A 25,376-nucleotide genomic window follows, 5' to 3' on the forward strand; every position below is an offset into this window, starting at 1 on the left:
TCCTTTTAAAACATTCCTGGATCCAAACGGTCATCTGGATCACCACCAAAATTTAATTAGCTTTTCATTTTTACATTTGCAACAACTCTTGAAATTTTTATAAAAATCCCTCCGTAACCTTTTGAGTTATCTTGAACACAAAGATGCCGGGGAAAACATAACCTCCTTGGTGGAGGTAGCAACCGGGTTCATTGCACATAAAAGCAGACATTGCCCCCCGCAGTGACCCCTCCCCGCTGCAAACGTGTTTCTCGTGAAGTATGTATGGACCTGATAACAAGATGTTTTTTCTTGTTCTTGCAGCCTGAAGAACAAGAAATCAGTTGTTCCTTCTCGTGGAGGATGGAACAAGCTTTAGAGTTTTAAGGGTTAAGACGGCACCCTGAAGTGTTACTTATGCCAAGCGATGGGCGGATTATGGTTCATACTATTTTATCGGCGTTATACCAGAAATGCTGGGAAGGTGGTGCCGCGGGAGTGTGTGTGAAAGGGGAACTTTCTTCACTGCTGCACCATCAGACATGCATGGAACAGAGCAACTGTGTTGGTGGGGATGTTCAGAAAGCGAAGATGCATCAGACGTATCTTTTGTTGGGAGATACTTTAGTTTTAAAAGGTCAGACGTGGACCAAACGATAAGTTACTACAAACGCTGTCGAGTTTAAGATGTCGCAGGAGGCTGCAACACAAATGCTTTGCTGCGCCACCTGAATGCCCATTAATTCTACCTTACTTAACTTAAATTGGGATGGTTGTTTAAAATGGCTTTTATGTTGCCATGGTTCAGTCGGTCCATCCACTAGTGGGCAGTAGTGAGTTCAGCGTTCACTTCTGCGTTTGGACACCAACTGATCGCTGCAGTTGCGGACAAACAACCACAGCCTCCTGCCATGTCTACAGTTGTTGATGTTTGTTGTTCTCTTCAAATTTCTTCTTCTACATCTTTTACTTTGGGTGCTTGTTTTTGTTTTTGGTGGTTTACGTGCCATCTTCTTCCTGTTAATCTTCTCTGGTTTGTCCTCCTGTCTGCATGCCCATCTTTGGCATCAAGCATAAATGGGCCTTTAGCCGTAAACATGTTTAGGAATGTTAGGAGTAGGCTGCACTCGTGGTTCGCACTGTTGCCTCTCAGCAAAAAGGTCGCTGGTTTGAGCCTCAGTTTGGGAAGGTTCGAACAGCGTCTTTTCTCTGTCTGTACGTGGGTTCTCTTCGGGTACTCTAGCTTTCTCCCACCGTCCAAAGACATGCATGCTAGATTAACTGGTTACTTTACATGGAGTGATTGTGAGCATGAATGGTTGTTTGACTCTCTGTGAAGTCCTCTGATGGACCAGTGACCTGTCCAGGATGTACCTCGCTTCTCACCTAATGATTGCTAGGATAGGCTCTGGCTTCTCGCAAACCTAAATAGGACTAAGTGGTTAAGAAAATGGATGGATGGCTTGTTTAAAAATTTAACAATGTAAGAAACTAAGATTATGGAACCTAGAGGACACCTGAATCAGATGTCATATATAAATGTACCTGCTAGAAGCCCCTGCTTAAAAAACAACCAAGCGCTGGGTCCCTACTGAACTAGAATGTGGAAGAGAAAACTTAAAGGGAAAAGAGAAAAAAGACTCTGCTCTATAAAATTTAATGAAATTCAACATGGTAGTTTTTTTGCACATGCAAGACTAAGGGCTGTGTTACACTTCAAAAAGCTTGAACTACCAAAATACTAGCTAAAACCTAGCTAAAAGCTAGCTCACGCCAAGAAGTCAAATAATAACCACTTTCATAACAAAGCAACAACAGATAGAAATAGCAATAAAGCGCAAATTAAAAGCTTAGAAAGTAACTGTACTGGATGTCATCACAGCCCATTTTTGCACGATGCAGAAAACAGCTATGCTGACAGACAGTTTTAGCCCATTTTTCTGTATTACACATCTGATTTGGTCCATCTTAAAGGGGCCCAGTTATCTATCACTTGATACAGAAAACAGAGCAAAGCCACCAGTAAACACGGGGGAGTGATGAGTTGTAAAGCTCTCGCGCCCCAGCAAAAGGAATAAAAAACAGAGAAGAAGAAAAAGAACAAGAAGAAGGCAACGCAGAAACGGCTGGATGAAAAGCAGCTGAAAAAGATGCAAAAGGCAACAAAGAGAACAGCAAAAGACTTTGTGGTTTTATTCCTCCACTCCTAGATTTTTTCAGACGGTTGTTAACAACTTTATAGAGGTAAGAAATGTTTTCAAGCCTGAAGCAACGAAGACGATCATTTCATTTGTACTGTCAGAATAAGAAAATACATTTACTTTAGAATAGATTAGACAAAAAAAAGTAAATTTAATGAAACACAACAAATTAAATCAAAATATGCTTCTCAAAAAGGGATAAAAACAGCAAATAATCAAACTGAGTACGGTTACATGATGCTTTTTAATTCGGATTATTAATTCGGAATTAAATAATTCAGAATAACATATTCTCCTACAAGTTTACATGAAAATAATAATTCCGAATGAAGGTTTACATGAAACACGTCTTTACTTAATTCCTCTTTAGAACGGCGGGTTGGCAAGGGTTCTGAATGGACAGAGGGTGCACGTGACGTATGACGTGTACCGGAAATAAACAAAGTCTGCTCCCTCCTTCTCGTCTTTTCAGTCGTAACTTGTAAAAACTACATAATAAGAACCAGTTTCGCCTCTATTTTTATTATAACTTCGAAGTTGCTGCTCAACACGAGCATACTACTTCACTTTCTGCAGCAACTGAGAAGAAGAAGAAAGATAGACCACCGAACACCGGAGGTAAAACAATGCGCGTCATCGGGACAGGACAAGGTAACGAGCATGCTCAGAACGACCAAAACTAGGGTTTGCATGACAGAGGAATTGAATAGTTTGGATTAAAATGCGAATAAACCAGCAACTTATATCGAACTTAAGTTTAATTCTGAAAAGAAATTATCATTAGGATTTAAGTGGACCACAATAGTGGTCGTTTTTCTGTAGGACTTTGTGTTTCTGATGTAACTGTTTATAAAACGGTCATTTTTGGTCATTTTTAATCAGTTTCAAGCAGAATTAAATTTATTCGAATTTAAATAGGAATTAAAAGTCCCATGTAAACGTAGCAACCGTGCCTTTTAGGATTCCCTTGCTTTGGATTAAATAAAAATCTGTGCTCAGGTTTGACTTCCCAGTAAAGATGTAATGAAGGAGCAGCCAAAGAACTAAAGCACTAGACTTTGTGTTCAGGAACTCTGACCTCTATCTGAGAACATGCTGAACTCACAAATTAATCTATTGAGGAGTAATTCCTTTCCAGCTGGATCACATAGATAAGAAAAAGTGTCCTCGGTGCAGGAGCAGAAGTCTTGATTATGTGACAGTAAACTGATAGCAGCCCAAATGCATCAATTTCTCCAGGTTGTCTGCAGAAAAATTAGAAGATCGATGCTTTGCTAGGAATTCTCGGACTATTTAAAGGCCTTATACTGATGTATGTAGACCCGTTCCCACAAGCAAAAACGACTCTATTTGCTCGCTTTAGCTTGAAACGTAGACATTAACAACGAGAGTTTTTTATGAACAGAGAAAAAAGATTCTATCAACGCAGTCTGATCAACTCAAGAACTAAACTTTCCTCTGAATATTTTCAAGTAAAGATGTAGAATAAACACATACATATAGCTTTACTTTTTCCTCCCAGGGTCATTATGACCCAACTGTTCCCACAGACAAGCATCATGTATATAATATTCATATAATATCCACCAAGGCTTTGAGGATGCTTTTCACTTGTGGAGAGCCTTCTCGCAGCAGCTCCTTATGAAATATTTACACAGGGAAGCTCATCTTCACAGCCGGTAACAAAAAAATTTTTACTGTGTACCCTGCACGCATTTATTAACCAGCTCCCTCTTGTAGCTGCTCCGCTCTCTACATGGAGGAGAGATTGCATATAAAAGCTAAATTACACTTGACATTTGCATGCAATAACAGCACTGCATGCTGTGAATTCGTGTATAAATGACATTTGTCCCGCTGAGTTGAAGACAAAAGCAATATGCGTTCAAGACTGTGTTGTAACCGCGCAATTTGGACACTTTTCAGTGCCCACTTGCAGCACGGAAATCAGCCTAAAACGGCCCTTTAACCACCCACCTCCCACTGTTTACGCCAGCGATTTGTGTGAGAGCGCAGCGATACAGTAAGGTGAGTGTGCACAAACAGGAAAGTGTGGGCAGCTATTACTCCTTTTTGTGTTGTGGTTTGTTTATTTCACTTAATGGTTAAGACACGACAGCTTTTTATTCTACTGAAAGTTGTTTTTTGATGGATTCAGCGGATCAAGCGTTTGGTTAAATGTGTGAGGACTGAAAGCTGTGGCTGAGAAAAAGTCTGGTGTTTGCAGGCATACGGCTCCGGTCAGATCGGCATCTGTCCCTACATTCGCAGCAGGGAAGGTGTTCTAGCTAGCTTACTGTAGCCTCGCCATGTGTTTGTGTGGGAAGGGCTGCGTTTTGAAGAAACCAGGAACGAGCGCCTGCCTGCACAGTTGGTGCATCAAAAGGAACTTGAACTTACCCTCTTGCTGACTGCTGATATGTGAGAGTCTACGAGTGGAAAACGAGTGCGGGGTTAGGTTTCATTTTCTCACCGCGGAGAATTAAAGAAGAGGGGAAAAGGAGAGCTATTAAAGCAGAGATTAAATCAAACAAGAGGAGTGCTGATGTATAATTAATGCCACTTTTTCCTCTTCCTCCCTCTCTCCTCTCTGTCTGTGTTCGTGTCAGTATCTGCTCCATGCAGCGCTATGACCTTTAACGAGTGTGTAATTCTAGCCTGAGCGTATTTAATATTTGAAAATCCATAGGGTCTGCTGCACACCGTGCAAACTGAAGACATGAGGCTGTGATGCTGACAGGCCGAAACGTGGGCTTACACTCGGACAGACTATTATATCAGCAGCAGCCGCGCTCCCATAGGGCGTGAACACAGCCACCGGTTTGCTCATCTTCCAGCTGGAGACATTTTGACCTCAGCAAAATATTAAAGACACCCCTCGACAATGATCCGACTCTTTGTCAGGAAGCAAAATGTCTATTACACTAATATTAGAAGGAAGGCACCAGTCCTCAAAGCTCTGAAACCAATCAGACATTACTATAACAAACATATCTTTTAGCCCAAATCATCCTCTCAGGTGTTCAGTTGCAAACCAACAAGTCAATGTGTTGCCGCTGTTAGAGTAATCCTGTGGATGAACTGCGGATTACAAACAGCTTATTGGAGGATTTCTCACCAGTGAGATGGATTTCACAACCGCGTCTCTGTACATGAAGTTCAGGAAGAAACAATGATTCACTTTCTTCAATCATTAGCGTCAAAGATTCGCCATCATCCACAATCAAATAGAAAAACGTACAAAGTGGCTTGATGTCTCCTGACAGCTATTATGACCACATCAGTGGTAATTTTTCTGTAGGACTTTGTGTTTCTGTATGTAACTGTTTATAAAACGACACATATTCTGCCCTACTCCCCCTGTGGTCTGAATAAAATTACTCTTTCAACCATAAATACACAACTCTATTGGAATCAGCCAATTTTACAACACTGACGAACTGACTTGACTTAAGTTTAGCACTCCATGATGCTTAAAGGGCGTTCTTACTTTCCGATTACATATAGCAAAAAGCTTGAAAGCTTAGCTCTAACTTTACCTCCCTAACATGTAGAGTTCCACATGGTTCAGTTCTGGGTTCATTATGAATTTCTTTCCAGATATATCCTTAATTTCTATGCTGATGACATTATGATGTGTATGCTTTTTAAGTCTCATCAGCTGGATTGGCAGCCCACATTCCCAGGTTAAAGCTTGGCTTTCTAGTAGTTATCCTCTTTTAAGCAAACCAAACTACCAGGACAACAGCCGAGTTTACATGGGTGTTTCAATTCCTTTTAAATTCCCAATAGAAGGGAATTCCACTTTAAACTGGTGAAAAATTACCATGTAAACACCTAATGAATGAATGCAAAAAGTCAATTCAGAATTAAACTTAATTTTGGAATAAGTAGTGGAATAAGTGGAATAAGTTTCACATTTTAGATTCGAACTGATTAATTCCTCTGTCATGTAAACCTTAATCCTGCTGTAAGTTAATTCCATGCTCTGTACCTTGACCTGTCCTGACAACGCACATTTTCCGCATTGTTTAGCCTCCTTTGTTCAGTAGTCTATCTTCCTTTTCTTTCTCAGCTGTTTAAAAAAAGTTACATAGTATGCTTGTGTCAATCTGATATTTTAAATTTATAATCAAAATAACAGCAAAACTGGTACCTATTACGTAGGTTTTCATGTTACGACTGAAAAAGTGAGAGGCAGGAAGCAAACTTTGTTTATTTCCGATAGATGTAAGTATGTCACGCCTAACTCTGTCCAATCAAAGCCCCTCCCAATCCAGCGATCTAAAGCAGAATTAAGTAAGGACGCGTTTCATGTAAACCTCAATTCAGAATTATTTATTTGGAATTATTTAATTCTGATTTATTCATTTTGAGTTAAAAATGATCATGTAACTGTACCCAGTGTCACATTAAAACAACTGCTCATTAGGGGGTGATACTTCCCGAAACAACCACTAACCAACAATGAACAAAAGGGAAAAAGGAAGAAGAATAAAACCAGGCTGCAGGACTGAAAAAGGAAATATTTCCACTTCCATTGGTTCTTTGACCGCACATAAACAGTAAACAACAGAGACGCATTATGCAATCTTTTGGTTCCCAATTTTATTGTGGTGTGCAGAACATACTTGTTTTTGTGAAAAAATTGTCCAGTATAGTTGGCAGATATTTTATACACACAAATTAGGCTCCTGGTCCTTTAAACTAATTCATTGTATTTACCCAAATCCTGCAGAAAGCTACAATGCTAAAATATCAGTAACTCTCTAACCAGGCTTCCCATGTCATAATTATTTATTTAATTGGTTCTTTATCAATTTTACACCTACGATCTGATTCTCCTGATTCTCTGTATATCACAGTTATGCTTACAGTGGTGTTTTTCTTTAGCATGTATCACATATTTTAGAATAAACTGCTCAGGAATGAACACTAAATAAAATTGGCAGTACCAGAGCCTAACTTCAGCAACTTAGACAGAGATGCTCCAATTTTTATTCCAGATTCTAAAATAAGTCATAAGATGATTTAACTGGGTGCAAAATTAGCAAATGCCCCCAAGTGCAGAGATGACTCATCAACATCTTTTGTTGTCCAGGATACAAAAGCTAAAAAAAACACAGTTAAAGACACTTACTACATTAATTATTTCTCAGTGATGCAGATTGAGTTTAAAGACACTGTGTGAAACCAATAAAAATACATTGCATTGTTTATGTTGCGATTTCAATAGCTATGACTTTACGATGGCCTTTCCAAGTTGTTTTGATATTATCACTTTCAGACAACAGTGAAATTAAATCAGTAATTCCATATAATGTCTTTTTTTTTCACAAAACAGATGAAGGATGGTTTTATTCAACAATTATTTGTCTATGCTGCCTTGAAAATAAGCTCATTTGGTGAATCTAACATCCAACACTTGAGGTTATTAATATCCAATGTTCAGATTGGAAGTCAGGACTGTAGTAATATTATAAGACTACCATTAAATAATTGATATGCTGTCTGCGACGGTCTCCTAAACAGATCTATAGTATCTACAGAGGCAGCTTTTCCTCCTGCTGGGGTGAAGGAGAATCCTGATATAGTTCCTATCCTTAGCTGCAATCGATCTGCTGACATACAACACCTATCTTCCCAATCCTCTCACTTACCCTCTCCCTTCCCCCCCCTCGCCTACATCCACCTTCTGTCCCCTTTAAACCATTTACAATGTCATTTTGTTGTTTCTTTAACAGCCCCTGATCTTTGCTAAATGCCTTGGGCCTAGCTTGCTGCTGCATGTGCTCCCATGTTGCCACTGCTCCAGATCTTTCTGTCCTGCTGTCGCCAACACAAACTGGCAAACAGCACCGCTGGAACCATGTGGCCTTTCTCCTTGATACTAAACCTCATGAAAGAAGGTTCAAATGCCCTGTGTTGTGCTGGGATTCACAAGTGTTAGACTCCAGGTTAAGCCACGCTTCTTAGAAGAGCTAGCATACAAGGCACAATGTAAACCTAGCATGTGGGTTTGGTGAAATTTCTGCATGCATGCCCAAAAATTAGGATGCAAATATCCTAAATGTCAGTGCAAATGCAAAGCAAGAAGTGTTTCTCTGCTGGTGACTGCTCAGAAGCTAAGACAGAAAGAAAAGCTTGTGGTTAGCTTTACTTGTGGCGCCAGTGTAACTGATATCGTAAGGGCAAGTTAAACAGGACACTGAATCAAACAACTCTCCTTTCAACCCGCCTGCAGGATCACATTGCTTGGGAAGTAAAGGCTTGGAGAACCTAAAGTGTTACTGTGCTGCATCTTCAGCTCTCCAAGGGCCTTCAAAAGGGGGACATCCCTTACTGAGAAAGGCCTCCAGGGTGAAGGGCTTTCGAGGCAGGATGTGAATTTTAGCTCTTGTCCCAGAACAGAAATGTGCCTCAGTGCGGTGGCAAGCGCGCTCGCGGCCACGTTCAAGAGTCGTGCAGCTCATAAGCACTCACTGCAGGGGCCCACACTTCCCAGAATGAAGAGGGTAATTATTCTCCCAGCATCAACTTTCTTCTTTTGTTGCTGAAGGCAATTACTCACTTATTCAGGTCAAGGATTGTTCTGTGATGAGAGTACAGACGAGAGAAGACAGTTGGCATCTAGACATTCCTAGGTTTGGTGAGATGCGACACTTCATTTGGTTTAGCCTGAGAGGATCCAGTTTGAATCCACTGGTGCTGTTATTGCAACCAGATTCCTTGTGTGTAGACTCCATAGTGGGGACTCTAATGAAGTTTTGAGCTTTCTGCAATCAGATATGACATTAAAATAAGTTACTGAGGCCAGCAGCAAGAGGGATGGCTGCAAAATTAACATATAGGTGAAAAGTGAGCAGCGTGGCTTGAACAATTATTTCAGTAGCTGAAATAAGTCGATTACAAAAACCCCTTGAAGCAAATTATGTGCTTCAATGCTTAGCTTAATCCGCACAAATGTGTTCTGCTCAGTGGTCAGCATGTCTCACATTGACCATTTTCATCGTCACACAATATGTGTATGTGCTGTATGCTGATGGCACGATGGAGGAAATCAGAGAAAATAGCAAGGAAAAAAAGCAGAGACAAAAAATAAATCCATCAAGTTTGGGACCTAAACCTAGAAATGGACAGAATTAACTAAGTTAGTGTATGCTGCAGGCATTGGGAGGTGAGCAGAAAACACAGGGAGGAGGGAGGTGAATGAAGCTCTGGTCGTGTGGTCCTGATGAGTGGCGGGTGTGTGAGAGACAGATGGGAGAGGCTGGACCATCAGTCTTTTCCAGCTGTTCTCTGGCACAAACATCGATGACAAGGTTACGACTCCCTTTTTGATTTCTGTCCTCCCTCACCAACTCTTCTTTTTTCCCTCTTCATTCATCTCATCTCTCCTGCACATACTCTTGATTCGGTGTGACTTGATTCTGTCAAACCCACCCTCCCCACGCTCCTTGGCTGAATTCCACCTCCCTCCTGAGATATGGTGATCATCATACATCCTTTGAAATGTGTGATACAAAAACCAAGATGTAAAGACTGAATTGAATGGAAAAAATATCTACAATTCTGGCAGCTTTCCCAATGACAGATCCTACATACGAAGGAAAAATTGCAAGTGAGTGCTATTTTGAATAACTTCATCCACATATATTTACTGTGTACAGCATGTCCTTACATTAAATTCTGTTATCTTTACAAAAAGCAAAGCTGTCCTGAGCAGATCAAAATCGCTTTGGTGTGTCACATTTGGCGGTTACATCGATTCGGACTTTGATGTGTATCCATGTCGCAGAAGTGGCATGTGTTCCTAAGAGACCCTGGAAGCGGTAGCCAAAAAGTCATCACTTTAATATAAGGCAGAGGACATCACTCACTAAAATACTTACATAAAGAGGATTTAGCCTCCACTTCATGTTCTCATAACTATAATCTAACTTTCAATCAACATAGCTTATTTCATGCAACCTTCCCATATCACAGGAGGATTTGATCCGATGTAGTGGATGACATATCTGCGCTATCTTTCTCAGTGAGATGGGAAAAGTCAGATGGTGCATTTAAGACTGAGTTATGATACACTGGGAGGGTGAGGATGCTTTAACAACCAAAGAGGGCTGACTTAAAAAGTATACCGAAACATCTCGCTACATGAAAGCTGTCTCATTTTCAATTTTCCTGTACCGGCGATGAAGGATCTAAAAATACCCATGACTTTTGTCAGGGAGGGAATGAGCCAACTCAGCAAGAATTTTCCTTTCAAAAGCTCTCATGTCACAGCAACAGAGGCCTGCAATCTGCAAGGCAGAGATGTCCCACAGCGCAACGCAGAGATGTGATTTGCACAGCAGTGTAATGCAGGGCTCGCTCAGAGCTCTCATGGAAAGATTACACATTCAGATATCGCTCTTCTCTTGTTTGTAGACCTTTTTTTTTTTTTGTAAAGTTCACAAAGAATTTAGATCACAAGTTAGCGGTTTCCTCAGCTTCTCATTCCCACCACAGCTGTGGATTACAACTACTAGAAGTGACACTATTTCCTATGCTAGGATACGGATGTTCCTCAACTTAGAACTTCCAGGCTAAGGGGAGATTAATGTAAAAAGATTTGGGAAAACAATGTAAAAACCTTTAAACAGCTGCTATATATTTGATTTTTATTGTCAAAGCATAGAAATAGAAAAAAAAAGACTAGCTTCTTAGCCCTTCTAGCTAGCCAAGCTATTGCTGTTTACAAGATTGAGGGAAAACTAGCAAGTAATGCTATCAGATAACATCAGCAAATTACATGAAAGGTAATGTAAGTAATTTGGTATCAACATTATAAACATAAAATAGGGCTTAAAACTTTTCAGTTTTTTCAGTTTCGGAGTTTTACTGAGTCTTAAAATAGAGTTACATTTGTCGGCGGGAGCAGCAACATGGCTAAAACCTGCAGCTTAGTTTAGGATTAAGCTGCTTTCAACATCATTTGAGTACATTCAGTGTTATGCTGTTATCCATGTGCATCTGAGGTTTGAAACTCAGAGCTGGAAAAGATGTAAATCAATTTACAGGAAGGAAAACCAGTGGGATATGCAAACAGCTAAAGCTATCAAACCTAGCAATAGCTAAAGCTAACAAACCTTAAAACAATATATCGACTGATATCGGTGAGGCAGTATAAAACGTTTAAATTCATTATTACTCTTAAAAAGAATAAATAAACACCATATACAGGCTGGGTGGTTTTTACATGGTGGGCTTTTTTTGACACGACACCATTTTCTTGATCCTATGTCACTTCCTGTCTTGCAGTTTTAGATGCAGAAACTACTAACAGAAACTACTTCAAAGTCCTAATATAATGTATTTATAAGCGTATTTTTATTTAACATTAGTTCCAACTAGTTTCAATTCCAATTAGTTTTTCTGATTTAACAGGAGTTATAACCTGCAACATGCTCTTTAAGAAATAGACCAGAACATAACACAGCACATTTATTACTAATGTCCAGATGGAAAAGAATAGTTTCTGTCCAATGGACAATGAGCTGAACTTTATAACAAACTCCTACAATTCATCACTCAACATTTTCATCTTTCACTATTTTCCTCTGAAAGAGAAACCAAATGTCATGTCATTTCATTTGAATCTATACCACAAAATTTTACTGATGTTCTGAAAGCAAAACAGTTTCACGCCTACAAGGGTGTGCCTAATAAAGTGGTCAGTACCAGTAGTTGCACTGCAATAGAGATGGGACTATTTCTGTCTGAGAGAACAATCAGAAAAATTCTCTGTAAAAGTCCTGTAGAGTGACACTTGTTAATGCAGGAAATGAGCAGTTTTATACGGTGACTGCAGGGTCAGTGGGACCACTTATCCCTCCCCACTTGTATAACGAATAAAAACTGTGAAGAAAACACAACTTCACGCCTGTGCTGAATAAATGAGGCAAGTCCTTGTGTGGTAGTCAAGAGAGTCATTTCACTTGGTCTCTGTTATACAGCTAGAGCGACTTGTCAGACTTCATGAGTCAAACTCCAAGGCTGCTTTCATGTCTATGGTTTGTCAGTGATGAAAGGCAATGTTATTCTCCACTGTGCAGATCACAAAAAGAGCACATTTCCCTCTAACGATCCAATCACATCGTGATAGAAACTGCTGTGAATATCACAGCAGACGTCTCTGCATTTCTCGCCTGATATCAGACAGAATAGATGAATTGTTGCAATGTGAAGCCATCTTCGTTGGAGTGAAAGTATTCACAGGTCTGAACCCTGTGAACTTCCTCCAGCTGCATTTCTTACCTTTTAATGTTGGGTTTTGAAGTGGCTTATTTGATAGAAAATGAAAAGGGCTGAAATGTGACGCTGTGAGTCTGAGGAAGCAATTAAAACTTTTGCCATTTTAAATTGGTGGATCCTCGCTTCAATTAAATTCACAGCAGACTTGGACATCATCCACACTGCTCAACTTTAATAATGAAGGAGGATACAATATTATTCTCTTTTAGTTATAAGGGATGAATGTCATAGTAATGTATATGTAGATTACGCAGAGAGCTGCAAATTACAACCGAAGGTAGCACTCAAACTTTTCCCAAATTGCTTTTCTGTATTAATTAGGGAAATATCAGTTTGCTAACAGATGTCTGGATAACTAATTGTTACTTTTGCAGGAGTCCAGTGAAACTACAGCTTCATGCCCGACCAAGTCCATTTAAAGAGAAAACTTTTATAGAAAAAGAATACTTTACAAGGTATATTCCGGCATCTGCAGGCTTATCTATTACGTTAATAAGTATTCAAGTTCAAGTAACCTGTTTTTGCTCTCAATCTTTCAAATGACTGGCACAGTAAAATGTTTAAGGCCTTGAATTAAAACATTTTACTGGACTCAATGAACAGAGTTTATACCATTTTATAGAGTGCGTTATTTTTCTGATTACTTGGATTACTTGAAGGCTTTGAGAATCTCCCGCTCCACCACATCCCAAAGATGCGCTTTTGGACTGAGATCTGGTTATTGTGGAGGTCGTGTTGTACAGTGAGCTTATTGCCATGTTGAAGAAACCAGTAGGAGGTAATTTAAGCTTTGTGATGTGGTGCATTATCCTGCTGGAAGTATAAAACAGAAGATGTTTTATACTGTGGTATAAAACACTGTAAAAAAAACTATTTTAACACTGTGGTTCCAAGGTGATAAACATGGTCAGCAACGAAACTCAACGGTAGGATTAGGGCTGGGCGATATGACCAAAATCTCATATTCCAATATAGCCCATTTTATATCCCCATAATGATAAAAAAAATTGTTTGTGTAATTTTGTGTCAGTCATCAGTTATTTGTCAAATGTGTTTAGCAACGACAGCAGTGATCTCCTTCCTTTTTGGTTGTTGACTCTATTCTTTTTTCTAATTCTTGCGCAGTTGATAAAATAAGTTAGTTGTGTCGGAGTCTGTTGTTGGGACTGTGAGCTAGTCTGTTGTCGGTTGTTGGTTCCACGTCGGTCTTTTTATATCCAAACCGCATCCATTCGACAGAAACTTCCCATCTTTTATGAACAAGCTCATCAGTTTTGGTTGGCTGGTCTTCTTTTAGTGAATTACCTTGCTCTAAAACACGTCTGCTACCGTCTTTCTCCATGTTTGTTTATATATTGCAGTATGCATGCCGTAAAATACTGCAGTAATGCACCTTTTCATGGCGTAAACAATAGAGCCTTGTATGAAACAATAGACATTTTCTATCGTTTAAACAATATATATAATCATATCGCCCAGCCCTAGGTAGGTAGGATGTGGTACCAACACATCATGTTGGTACTAAGGGGCCTAAAGTGAGTCAAGAAAATATAACTCAGCATTACAGCAGCAGCTGCCTGAACGATTGATTCAAGACAGAATGAATTCATGTTTCCATGGCGCTTCTTTCAAATTCTAATCTTACCATTTGAATGTGGAGCTGAAATGGAGCTTTATTTGACTAAACAATGTTTTCTAGCTTTTTCTATATGTTTCTAATTTTTTTCAGTTTTGGTCATTTTTCCCATTCTCAGCTTAAAGAGGTGACACTGTGAGGACTTCTACTGCCGTACCTCGTCTGGTTCAAGGCTGGACACGTACATTAGGATGGGATTGTCCATAATTTGGTTGGAGCCAGTGTTTTACTGTTACCTTGCTATCATTTCCAACCAGTCTGACCATACTCCTTTGAAATCAATGAGACATTTTTGTCCAGACAAATTGCTGCTCACTGAATATTTTCTCTTTTTCAGACTTTCTCTGTAAATACTAGAGATGGCGCACTAACAATCATGCCACTTAGGGCACATTCACATCAGCTTTTTTAGTTCGAATCCTTGTCCAATTGCTCAGAAAGTCTGCTTCATTTGGTGAAACATGAATGCGCCAAACAAATTCTGATTCGCATTGAAGAAGTAGACTTGGTCCGACTACAAATGCAGTCCGTTTCAAGCGCACCAAATACAGGAACCAGACTATAAACTAAAGTTACTTCCTGCATTTGCCATAGTATTGCATTGTGGGTAAAACACAGAGACCACATAGGGTCCTCTGCCTTGTCTATTGCATTGTATTTCTGCTGTATACTTGCATAAGACAAAATAAAAAACCCAAAACAGTGGTAGTTTAATGCTCTATGTTTAGCTTGCAAGCAGAAGAAACACAGGTCTTGTCATCTATACTGTTAAAAATATAGAAAGCGTCACCTTTTGTGAGAATGGGGATACATTGTTCTAATGGTTTGACTCATTTGACCAAAGTGCAACGTGAACGCAATATCGGCCCGCGTGGATACACCCCTCTACAACTCAGCCGAATCCCCAATCGGACCAAGTCTAGCGGACTATCCTGATATGATTGCCGCCTTAAATCTCCTTTCCTTCCTATTCTGATGCTCAGTTTGGACTTCAGCAAGTCATCTTGACCATGTCTACATGGCAAAATGCACTAAGTTGCTGGCATATGATTGTGTGATTACATATTTGTGTTACAGAGCAATGAAAAGTGTGGATGGTAAGTGTAGATGTGTGTTCGCCATCAAAAAACAAACTGCTCTGCAGAAAACATTCAGAATGATCCAGTCAGAAACTACAGTGAAAATGCTGCCTTGTAATTGACACCCAGTCCATTTTTTTTCAATCTGGACATTTTGAATAAATGTGCTGTGTCATGTTTTGATCTGAGTGTAAACCATGTCTTTTAAAGATAAAGTTCCCTAAGTTTCCCATTTCTTTCTTAAGAGTTGTTTTTTATGGTGTTTATTAAAAGTGGCTTTTGTTAGGTGGGTGTAGCATGTGTAGATTTTGGTATAAATAAAGCTTTGCTGCAGTGTTCTGGCCATGCATGAAGGTCCTAATCTTAATCCATCCTTTGTACTTTGAAATGGAAATTCATCACATAAAGATTCACGTTGCACATTAATTCTTCTGGCGAACACGTAAACAGACATGAAAGAAAAGGAATCAAAGACAAAAAGAAGACTTTCTTTGAAACTCGCCTTTGCAGAATTTCCACGAGGGAAAGACGTGAATTTAACTTCTTTGTAGATGTTAAGGATAATGTGTTTTGATCGGAAAAAAGATGAGAAATTCAACAACCCATTCTAAAGATGTCCAGCGATACCCATGTTATCCAATACTCATCAACATGAGAGCAGCTGCAAGTTAAACTCCATGTGAAAAGAGTAATGTGGGTAATATCTGGCATTTCAGCTCTGACCCTCATCGATCACCCCTACCTCCAATCCACTCGAAGACGTCCCTGATGACTACTTATTCAGAGCAACAGCAAAGAAGCAGCACCATCATCAATGACTGCTCATTAGTCTGACTGGCATCTAATCAGTTTGTACAAATAAAGACACAGAATTCACAAAGTTATAATTAAGAGTTACAAATAAAAGACCAAAAAAAAGGGGAAACATTATTATTGCACTTCACATTATGAGTTTGATGCTGTGAGCGGACAGGCTGGGAGCACATTTACAGTAATTGAACAGACTCTACAGAGTAGCACTGCTCTTTTCGCTCACGGCTAGAAAAGCTGGCCGTGTGATTGCACCAGCAGCCCGAGAAATGACTCTGCAGTCATTACGGGTGCTTGTAAATGCATCCAAGCCAGCCGACGCCAGATCGATTTAGCTATTTCTGATTGGCCCTCCGTTACTGCTGGGAGAAGCCGGCAAAGCAGCGAGTGGAAAAGCACGGCGCCTAATTGATGCTGTCACCCTTTGAATTTTTTAACCCAGAACATTTTGTCTTGTCCCTCTCAATCTCATAATAACCACATAAATAAATAAGAAAGAAAGGCACCGTATCCACCTTTCTGCCTGTAATTTACAGCCGAGGTTTAGACACAGCTGGTACACTGCAAAAACTGAAATCTAAGTAAGATTAAAAATCTTAAATTGAGTACACATATGTTTATTTTTTTAAAGGTAAGATAATTCTTAGTTTTTATGCCTCTTGTTTCAAAAGTATTTTTACTTGTTTGGGAAGTCTTGACAAGCCAAATTTTCTTGTTCTGTTGGCAGATAAATTTATCTTATTTTAAGCAACATTTGCCTAATTTTTGTATATTTTTTTATTGTTTTTTAAGGCTGAGTTTCTGCAGTGTGGTTGTTCTAAAAAAAAATTCCTTGCATTCTGCTTAGGCGTAAGACAGAGATGTAAACTGAGAAGAAACCCCAAGAAGAGAGAATAATCAGGGGGATATACTTCTATTTACTTATTTATTTATATGTGTTGCTAATTAGCATAAAGGGACTAATTAAATTCCTGTTTTATGTCTTAAGCAGCCTTTGTAGATGGTCAGACGGGCAAAGTGAAGATGAAAAAAGAAAGTAAAAGGGATGCTGTTTAGGGGAAAGAAGAGATGTGATAGAAGAGATAGAAGAAAAAGGGATAAGTCGCTCTGCGATATGATCTTAGCAGAGCTATTGGTGGAAATAGCAGGTGTGTGTGTGTGTTCTCCATTGCGCTTTATCAGTGGAGAGGTGTTGGCCCTTTCATGCTGCAGAACAAACACGCACACACACCTCCCTGAACCCCACCCGCTCCCCTGGCATCATTAACCAAACCGCATGCCGAGCTCTGGGAGTAACTGGCTGCCCTTTCAGCCTCCTAATGGCTGGAGGAGAGGAAAGAGGAGGAGAGAAAAGGAGGCCAACTAGTGGGATTGCTGCTGTTTGTTAGAATTTCCACTCAAGACTTTTTATGCGATTGATTTGCGTTGTTTAAATTATGTGTTTAATTTAAAAGATAAAAAGTGGAATTCCTACTGGTCGTCAATCACAAGGCTTGTATGATTGCATAGTGTTTTCCCTTCCTTAGGGCCATGCCTTAAAAATGCTGAAAATTAAAGTTTCACAAGGACAGCGCCAAAATTTCTTAATTGAACCTGCATTGCTGCCTCCAGAAGCACAGAGGAGGGAGGTGGGGCCTAATTAAACTTCATTAGTTAAGCCCCAAGGCAATGTAGACTTCCAGAGCATTCAACAAGCCTATAACAGGTAGAGTCCAGAGAGAAGAAATGTGGCTGCTGATAGGTTGCTTTAGTTTTGACAAGTTGAACAAACGTTCCAACAAAGATATTGGTGATGAACAGCAAATGTGATGCTATTTAATGATCAGTAACTGGTCCTAATGCTACAGTAAGATAATGAAGTGGACATTGGTTACCTCAAGCAACACAGGCTATCGTCTACATACCATAATGTATTAACCACTGGTTGTAAATTCAGACAAGCCCTTTTAAATATTTTTGAAAAAGCAAAAAGAAGGCAAAGAAGAGTCAGTCACAGTGTTTTTGGTTTTTAGTATGTGATTCAATCAAACCATACAGAAAATAACCAGAACCAGCTGAAGGACAGGGGTTTCTAAACTGGCACGTTTTGATTGGGCTTCTCTTTATCCCCCCCCCCTGGTCTAGAGGTCTCTTTTTCTCAACATCTTTTTGTAAAATCTTTGGTTCGCTTGCCTGAGGTATTCTGGATCAATTTCATGATTTGAACCACTAGAGAAATTAAAAATAAAACCACAAACAAAAGGCATTTTTAAGCAATCATGAACAGAGTTGCAGCATGTTCTGTGACCACCAGTTCAATTTTTGTGTCACTTGCGACGTCGCATCTATACAAGCAGTAACACTGACATCTTATTACAGGGCTGTTCAACTTGGTCCCACAAGGGTGGCAGCCTTGCAGGTTTTTAGCATATCCCTGCAACAACATAACTGACTTAAATGAATGAATCTTGTGCAGAACTTCATTGGTTGTTGGATCCATTTAATTTCAGTCAAGTGTGTTGAAGCAGGGATGCATGGAAAACCTGTAGGTCTGCGGTCCTTGTGGGATGAAGTTGAATAATCCTGCCTTACTATTTGGACAAATAGAACAGTTACACCTCACTACAATGGGAAACTTGGACAATAGGGCTTCATTTCTTATTTATTTTGGAAAAGAAGACAACCTCAGTGTATCCGTGAAAGAGAAATAAGAAATAAACACAGCATTGTCATTCTAATGCACCCAGGAACAACTCTCTAACAAGGACTAACCTCACCGCTGTGAGCTCAACTCTAATCCGAACACCACCTTTGGACTGATTGGTAAAATGTTTGGCTTCGAGCGTCTTCCTTTGAGCTGTCTACCACCTACAGAGCAGCAGCTCGCTCAGCTTTATCGCAGGCATCATCAGACTGGATGTCTAAACAGGCAGAAGACGTCCCACCAGAGTAGGATCAGGGCAGATTACGGGGCCAGTGGCACACATGGGAATCAGACCTCATGTAAACCCACATAAACCAAATCCTACAATCCTATGTGAAAACAGCCACATAGAGGAAAAGGTTACAAATCATGAAGACGTGTGTCTAAGCTGCTAAACTAGATATAAAGGCCATGTCCACATAGAAACGAGTTTAGACGTATCATTTGGTCATTTTATTCACATGGAACTGTCATTTTGCCCTGTGATAGACTGGCGACCTTTTCAGGGTGTACCCTGCCTCTCGCCCAAAGATTGCTGGGATAGACTCCAGTTTCCCGCAACCCCTAATTGGACTAAACGAATGGATGGATGGATGGATAGATGGATGGATGGATGGACGGATGGCTGGATAGATGGATGGATGGATGGTCATTTTGCAAATCTAAAGATTTAGGGTGGGGAATCAAATTGAAAAAATTGAAAATCTGGAATTTTTTACTTCACAATTTTAAAATCAATATTTTTTGCTAATTTTTTAAAAATAAATAATAATCCATTTGACATTTTTTTTGTCATTTTTGTTGTTTTTATTGATCTTTTTACTTGTCTTCTTGGGTATTATAGCTGCAGAATGATGGTCTGACTACTATGTTGTTTTTTTTGGAATTGAAATGAAGAAAAATGACGATAGCAAAAAAAGTTTTGTACATGTCGCAATTTAAATCGAATCGATCCCAAAAATTCCTTAGTTCTTTCTCGCTTATAGAAGAAAGAAGATACTTGGAAAATTAGCACCTTTTGTTACTTAAGTGTAATGATTATGAATTGAAAGTCTGTTTGAATCAATAATCAATTCTAATCGTCACCCCAAAAGTCGGAGCTGAATTGAATAGTGAGTTGTTGTTGGATTCACATCCCTACTTGAGATGCTACTCATGGAAACTGGTCACAAAGTGAATAAATCTGAGAACACCACAGCTTTCACTTCATGCTGAAAACCCATACAAATATTTCCTGAACCAGTGACTTCTCTCTTAACCTGCATGTGGAAATCCACACGTCTACAACAATAAAGAATTACAGTCTGGTTGTCATGTAGGGGTTTTGTCAGTCTTATAATCCAGATGCCATCAGCAGAAGTCCTGCCATGTTTTAGGCTCTACCTGTGCATTTACAACATGTGTTTTCACTAACAGGCTTGTCTACCTTGCAGTGGAGCTGAGCTGATTAAATTCAGCTGGTTTAGTGACGAGTTGGAACAGCTGCCAAACAGGACTTTTACTTCATGGCTTGCTTCACCTTGATTATACACCTCCAGGTGTTGATTTTAACTGATTCAACAATATATTGAGAAGCTGATGTGAATGATTCAACAAAACAACATTGATTAAAATGATGAAATGTATTTATTCCTGCATTTGTGTGGCATGATCTAGTCTACTGCAACAGCTTGGCAGGTAAATAATATGTCTACACAGCACCAAAGCCAGTTCAGGTGTGAAGTGGGGGGGGTTATTAAAGAGTAACACTATTAAGTCAGAACTAGACAGCATGTGTGCTCACTGTGTGTTGCAGGAAGTTCATACAACATTCATGTAACATATTTGCTTGCTCCTGCTGTTGATGCTACAGTAGTGCAATACTCTGTTGTAAAAACCGTGCATATTGTTGCAAATGCTGTAAACAATCCAGGATTGTTGGTTAGCAATGCCATTATTATTGCTGTGTTTGGCTGGTGTTTGTCACACTGACATCATTTCTACCAGTTGTGTAGTTATACTGTCCTGACAGAACACAGGCAGTAGAGGTCAAAAAACTGTCCATGTTGATACCTGGTTTCAGACATGATCAGTTTCACAGAGGCTAATCCTTGGTGGATTAAAGGGTGGATAGCTAAACTACTTCAGTGGTTTTACTATAATTTGGCATCGTGGGGAGGGCCCCTAAGTCTCCCAAGAAATATCCGAGGCTGAATCCGTTTTGAAGGCTTTACTTAGGAAAAGATACTTTTAATGTCTCAGTGAAACCACATAATGTTGCATGTATACAAACTAGGGGTATGCGGTAATTACCATTAAGTAATTACAGAAAAATTGTGTTTAAAAAAAGTATTTATTTAGTAATGAAAGTTTGTCAGCACAAGTTCCTCGTACACCAATTACACTGTTGCACACTATAGACCCCCTACTAAGTTAGCAACATTGGCACAATATTTAGAAGTTTTTCATACCCCTCTGGTTTTTTAAGAAAAAACGATTATCAACAAGTTTAGCGATTTTTCTTGTATGGGAGACTTTTATTGAGTAAAGCTAAACGAATGTTTAGTTTACTCTCCATTAGCAGCAGAAGTAGCAGCAGCAGTAGCATCCGCTGCCCAAGCCCCTCCCCCATCTGGAAGAACATGCTAGAAGCTGGTCCTCACGCCGCATCCAGCTTAAAGCAGCAGTCAGAGCAGGAGGTGATCACCTCTGCTCTGTGACTGGAAAAGGCCTCTGGCTGACTGGTTTACTGTCACATATTAATTCAATTTCAATTCAACTTTATTTGTATAGCGCCACTTCACAACAATGTTGTCACAGGGCACTTTACATACACAAATCAACATACACATAATTTCGAACCAATTCATAGATATCCTACAATAGAAACCAACATATTGCATCGAGTCTTGACTTCGACCCATCCTGAGCTGCACGTGGCAACAGTGGGAAGGAAAAAACTCCCCTTTAACAGGAAGAAAACCTCCAGCAGAACCCGGCTCAGGGAGGGCAGCCATCTGCCTCGACTGGTTGGGGTTGTCTATTAATGAAAAGGTTGGATGAAAACATTTTGAAAGTTAAAAGTACAGTAATATGTTGTGGACTGTCAATTAGAGAACAGCTGCAGCTGCTACTTATAGTATTTAAATGAGACTCAAACTTGGCCAGGGATATTTTCAATTTCTCTCTTACAGTTTTAAAATGAATTAATTTTTCCAGACATTAATAGAGTTTGGTTTACAATCTTAATCTCTGTCTCTATTATTTGATTTAGTCATCCACTAAAATCCATTTTAATATAAAAAAAAAAGTTGCTTTGTGCGGTAAATGTTATGCAATTAAAATGCGATTAATCGAGAATAATTAATCACAAAGCCTATCATTAATTTTTTTTTTTATATATTTAATCAATACATTTTTTTAAATCAAGTTCCAGCCCTAATAAAAACTGATAAGATAGCTTCAGGCTAACATGACTAGAAAATACCATTGGCCGGCTAGCGGTTAGCAAGCATAAACCAACTAAAGGGATTAAAACAAATCCATCAACAAATGTTTACCTCCACAATATTCCCTGTGTTCACCTACAAACTAAATAGAATATGAAATAAATTAGAACATAAAAAACATCTTAACTTCCATGTTGTCTGAACTGACTACAGAAAGACTGAAGGGACAAAACACATTTCCTCACTGCAACACATCTTGCCACTGCAAGCTGCTGAGGTATCTCTGATAACAATATCAAAGTAAATTAATTAATTTTCCTTATTTTCTGGCAATGGAACAGTAAAGTTAAATCAATGAGTTATAAACAACATCATTATTTACATGTTTAGAATGTTTCTCGATATCAGGACATTAAGACTAAATCATGATATAATAAGAAATACACAGAGGTTCATGTTTAATCTGACTGCTTGTATTTACTGTAGCAATGTGCAGTGATAAAGAAAATTGAGGATGTAGCACGTAGTAATGCATCGTGGAGTTGAATCAAATCGAAATGAATCAAGATAATCATAACTGTATCGAATTGTGAGACCAGTGAAGATACACAACCCTACCGTCATGCCACGGAAGCTACAGACATGATGAGGCTTTTTCAGCGAAATCCACACAACTGCATCCTTTCAGCTCAATTCTCCACCATTCTGCCATTTAGAATTCCCAATTATCTGATCTATAACGACGCTGTTTCGAGGACACGCGATGCAAAGATCATCTTCAGCTTCAGTCTTGTTCAAATCCTCTAATAAAATCTAATGCATTTTTCTCTGTTGAGCAAGTCCTCCATTAATGTCTAATAGCGAACAGCATCAGAAATGTAATGGCAATAATGACTGGAAAGTGTCCACTTTGTATTCACTACCTAAAACATAAATCTCATGAAGGATAAAAAGACAAGTTTCCATTTCCCCTCCATTACTGCTGCAGACCACAGGTCCACTTTACACAGCTTCTAACTTCATCTCTTTGCTGTTTTCTTGCAACAACTGATTGATTTTGTTTTTGCTTCAGAAATGCCTCAGAGGCTGCCAGGCTGTTGTCAGGGCAACAAAGTTTCCGAGCATCAGTAACACTCGAAGGTTGCGCTTGTCTCCGATAGAAAGGAAAACCTCGCCTGCGTTCACGTGACCACACATAAACCTTAATTCAAAGTGACTTTCTCACTGCGTGCTTAGCATACATGCAGTCCGGCCTCTTGTCAAGAATTTCTGACGACGTCATGTGACCAAGGTCACCTACATAAGAGGAGCTGCACTGAGACTTATTAATGTGAGAGCCTGAAGTATTGAGCACAGAGGGAAGAGGAGAAACTGTTCCCTTTCAGTCTTCCTCCTGCAAGCAAACGTCAACATGGAAACACACCTCACCAAGCATCTGCGAGGTGCTTAATGCCTCAGTGTTAAAACCTCTTCGGATGTGTACTATGCAAGCAGGAGAAGTGTGTGAGGCTTATGAGTCTAAGTGACATACAGAGTAGTGCTCCAGCACACATTTATCCTCTTATGTAACAACTAGACTAGCATAAGCACACGCAGGCTAAATGCTGCCTTGACCCAACACAACACACAAGTACATCATGCAGATCAGTCTGTTTGGGGCTGCTTCTCCATATTCTCATGAACCCATGGTCAGTAAATACCTCATTATCATCATCTTTCCATCATCACCTACCTGGAACAACTGCTGAACAACAGCAACAACCTCTGACCCTGTGATGCTTTTCCCATATTCCCAAACAGATGACTTTTCTGCAGAGATTCCAATCTCCAAAGCCTGGCTGAAACTTGTTTAATCTGAGAGGATTAGGTCTGTACAGAAGGCGTGCAACAGCTGGGACCGGGTGGCATTTAGGAAAGAAGGCAGAGGAGCGAATATATCATGCAGTCATCCCAGCATGGCGGAGGCAGAGGCAGGGACAAGCAGAGGTCCCGAGCACCTCGGCTGTGAGATAATAATTCAAGATGGCATGCCATGTGCCCCTGAGGGCCACGGGGCCCTTGCTTCATACTTAATTTGCTTAGTTCCCAATGCAATCAGTGACAGAAACTGCACTCCCATTATGTCCAATATGGATAAAATGGTGCATTAATGGATGCAGAGAGAAGGGATACAAGTGGGTGAGGGGAATCTGAGTAGACCCCCTGGTTGCTTTGTGAGCTGACTGGCTGTTAGTAACATATTACAAAGCAGTGAGAGCGCCTGAAGGGAAATAAAACACTGGACACTGAAAGGGCAAACATCACACACATTTGATGCTTCATTTTACACAATTCCCCTGCATGCAAGGCTGGATTATCCAATGGGCATTATGGGCACAGGCCCAAGGGGCCCACGCCCACTTGGGGCCCACGTAGGGCATGCACCAGCCTTTTGGACATGAAACAAAATGTACAATAAAGCCACATAGTTACACCACAGTGTCTAATGTATTACTATTGGCACCACTGGCTGAGACATGTTAGAAATGTTGTTTTGCAGTGTATCATTCACAATTTTTACAATATTATGGTGTGGAAGGGGGAACCTGGAACACTCTGGGCCCAGGGGCCTGTGCAGTTTTAGTCCTGCCCTGCCTGCATGTATAACAAAAACACTTTCACAAAGCTGTTAAACATAATTAAAGTCACTATTTTAAAAAAGAAAAACATAAAAATGATATTTTCACAAGGCAGTTGATGCCACTTGAAGTCTGCACCACAAGAGAAAAGGTTGGAAGACCAGCGCAGCTCCACGTCCCACGTTAAGATCATTCATAAAAAAACATGGCAGGCCTGCGCTGCTCTAACGCCATTGGCTGTGCAAACATGCTTTTTCCTCCACCTTTTTATGGTTACAAAACTGTCCCGAGAGCTGCACGAAGATGGCAAAACACACGTGTTGTTGTAGTGAAATAAAGCAACGAGGATGCACGGGAACGTCTCGGTGCTTTTCTCGCCACCACGCAGGAGGGAGACACGGTCCCGCGGGTAAACAAAAGCCCCGCGCTTCCACAGCCCCATTTCGTTAAGGAAACGTGAAGGAAAACTGCAATACGCCTTTTTATAAAGGGAGTAGAAACATCTGGGGTGTGTGGATGTTTTCTCCTTACCCGTTGCAGCGATGGGGGAGCGGAGAGTATCCCTGCTGCCGGTGGAGATGCAGTGATGCTCGGCTCGCTCTGGACGCCTTTCCCCCCTTCGGAGCTCCGGCTCAGTAACCTTGCTGGA

The 25,376-nt window shown here is 40.0% G+C and overlaps 1 protein-coding gene across 1 annotated transcript in view; it reads right to left on the minus strand.

Moving 5' to 3' along the window:
- LOC306769653 (hippocalcin-like protein 1) overlaps window positions 1–25,369 on the minus strand; it is a 53,764-nt gene extending 28,395 nt beyond the window's left edge. Inside the window, exon 1 of the mRNA XM_079258340.1 lies at window positions 25,259–25,369. The gene's annotated coding sequence lies outside the window, so the exon portion shown is untranslated. The remainder of the gene's footprint in view (window positions 1–25,258) is intronic.
- Window positions 25,370–25,376: the final 7 nt, after the last annotated feature.

This window comes from Telmatherina bonti, assembly GCF_933228915.1.
Source record: "Telmatherina bonti genome assembly, chromosome: 19".
Classification (NCBI taxonomy): domain Eukaryota; kingdom Metazoa; phylum Chordata; class Actinopteri; order Atheriniformes; family Telmatherinidae; genus Telmatherina; species Telmatherina bonti.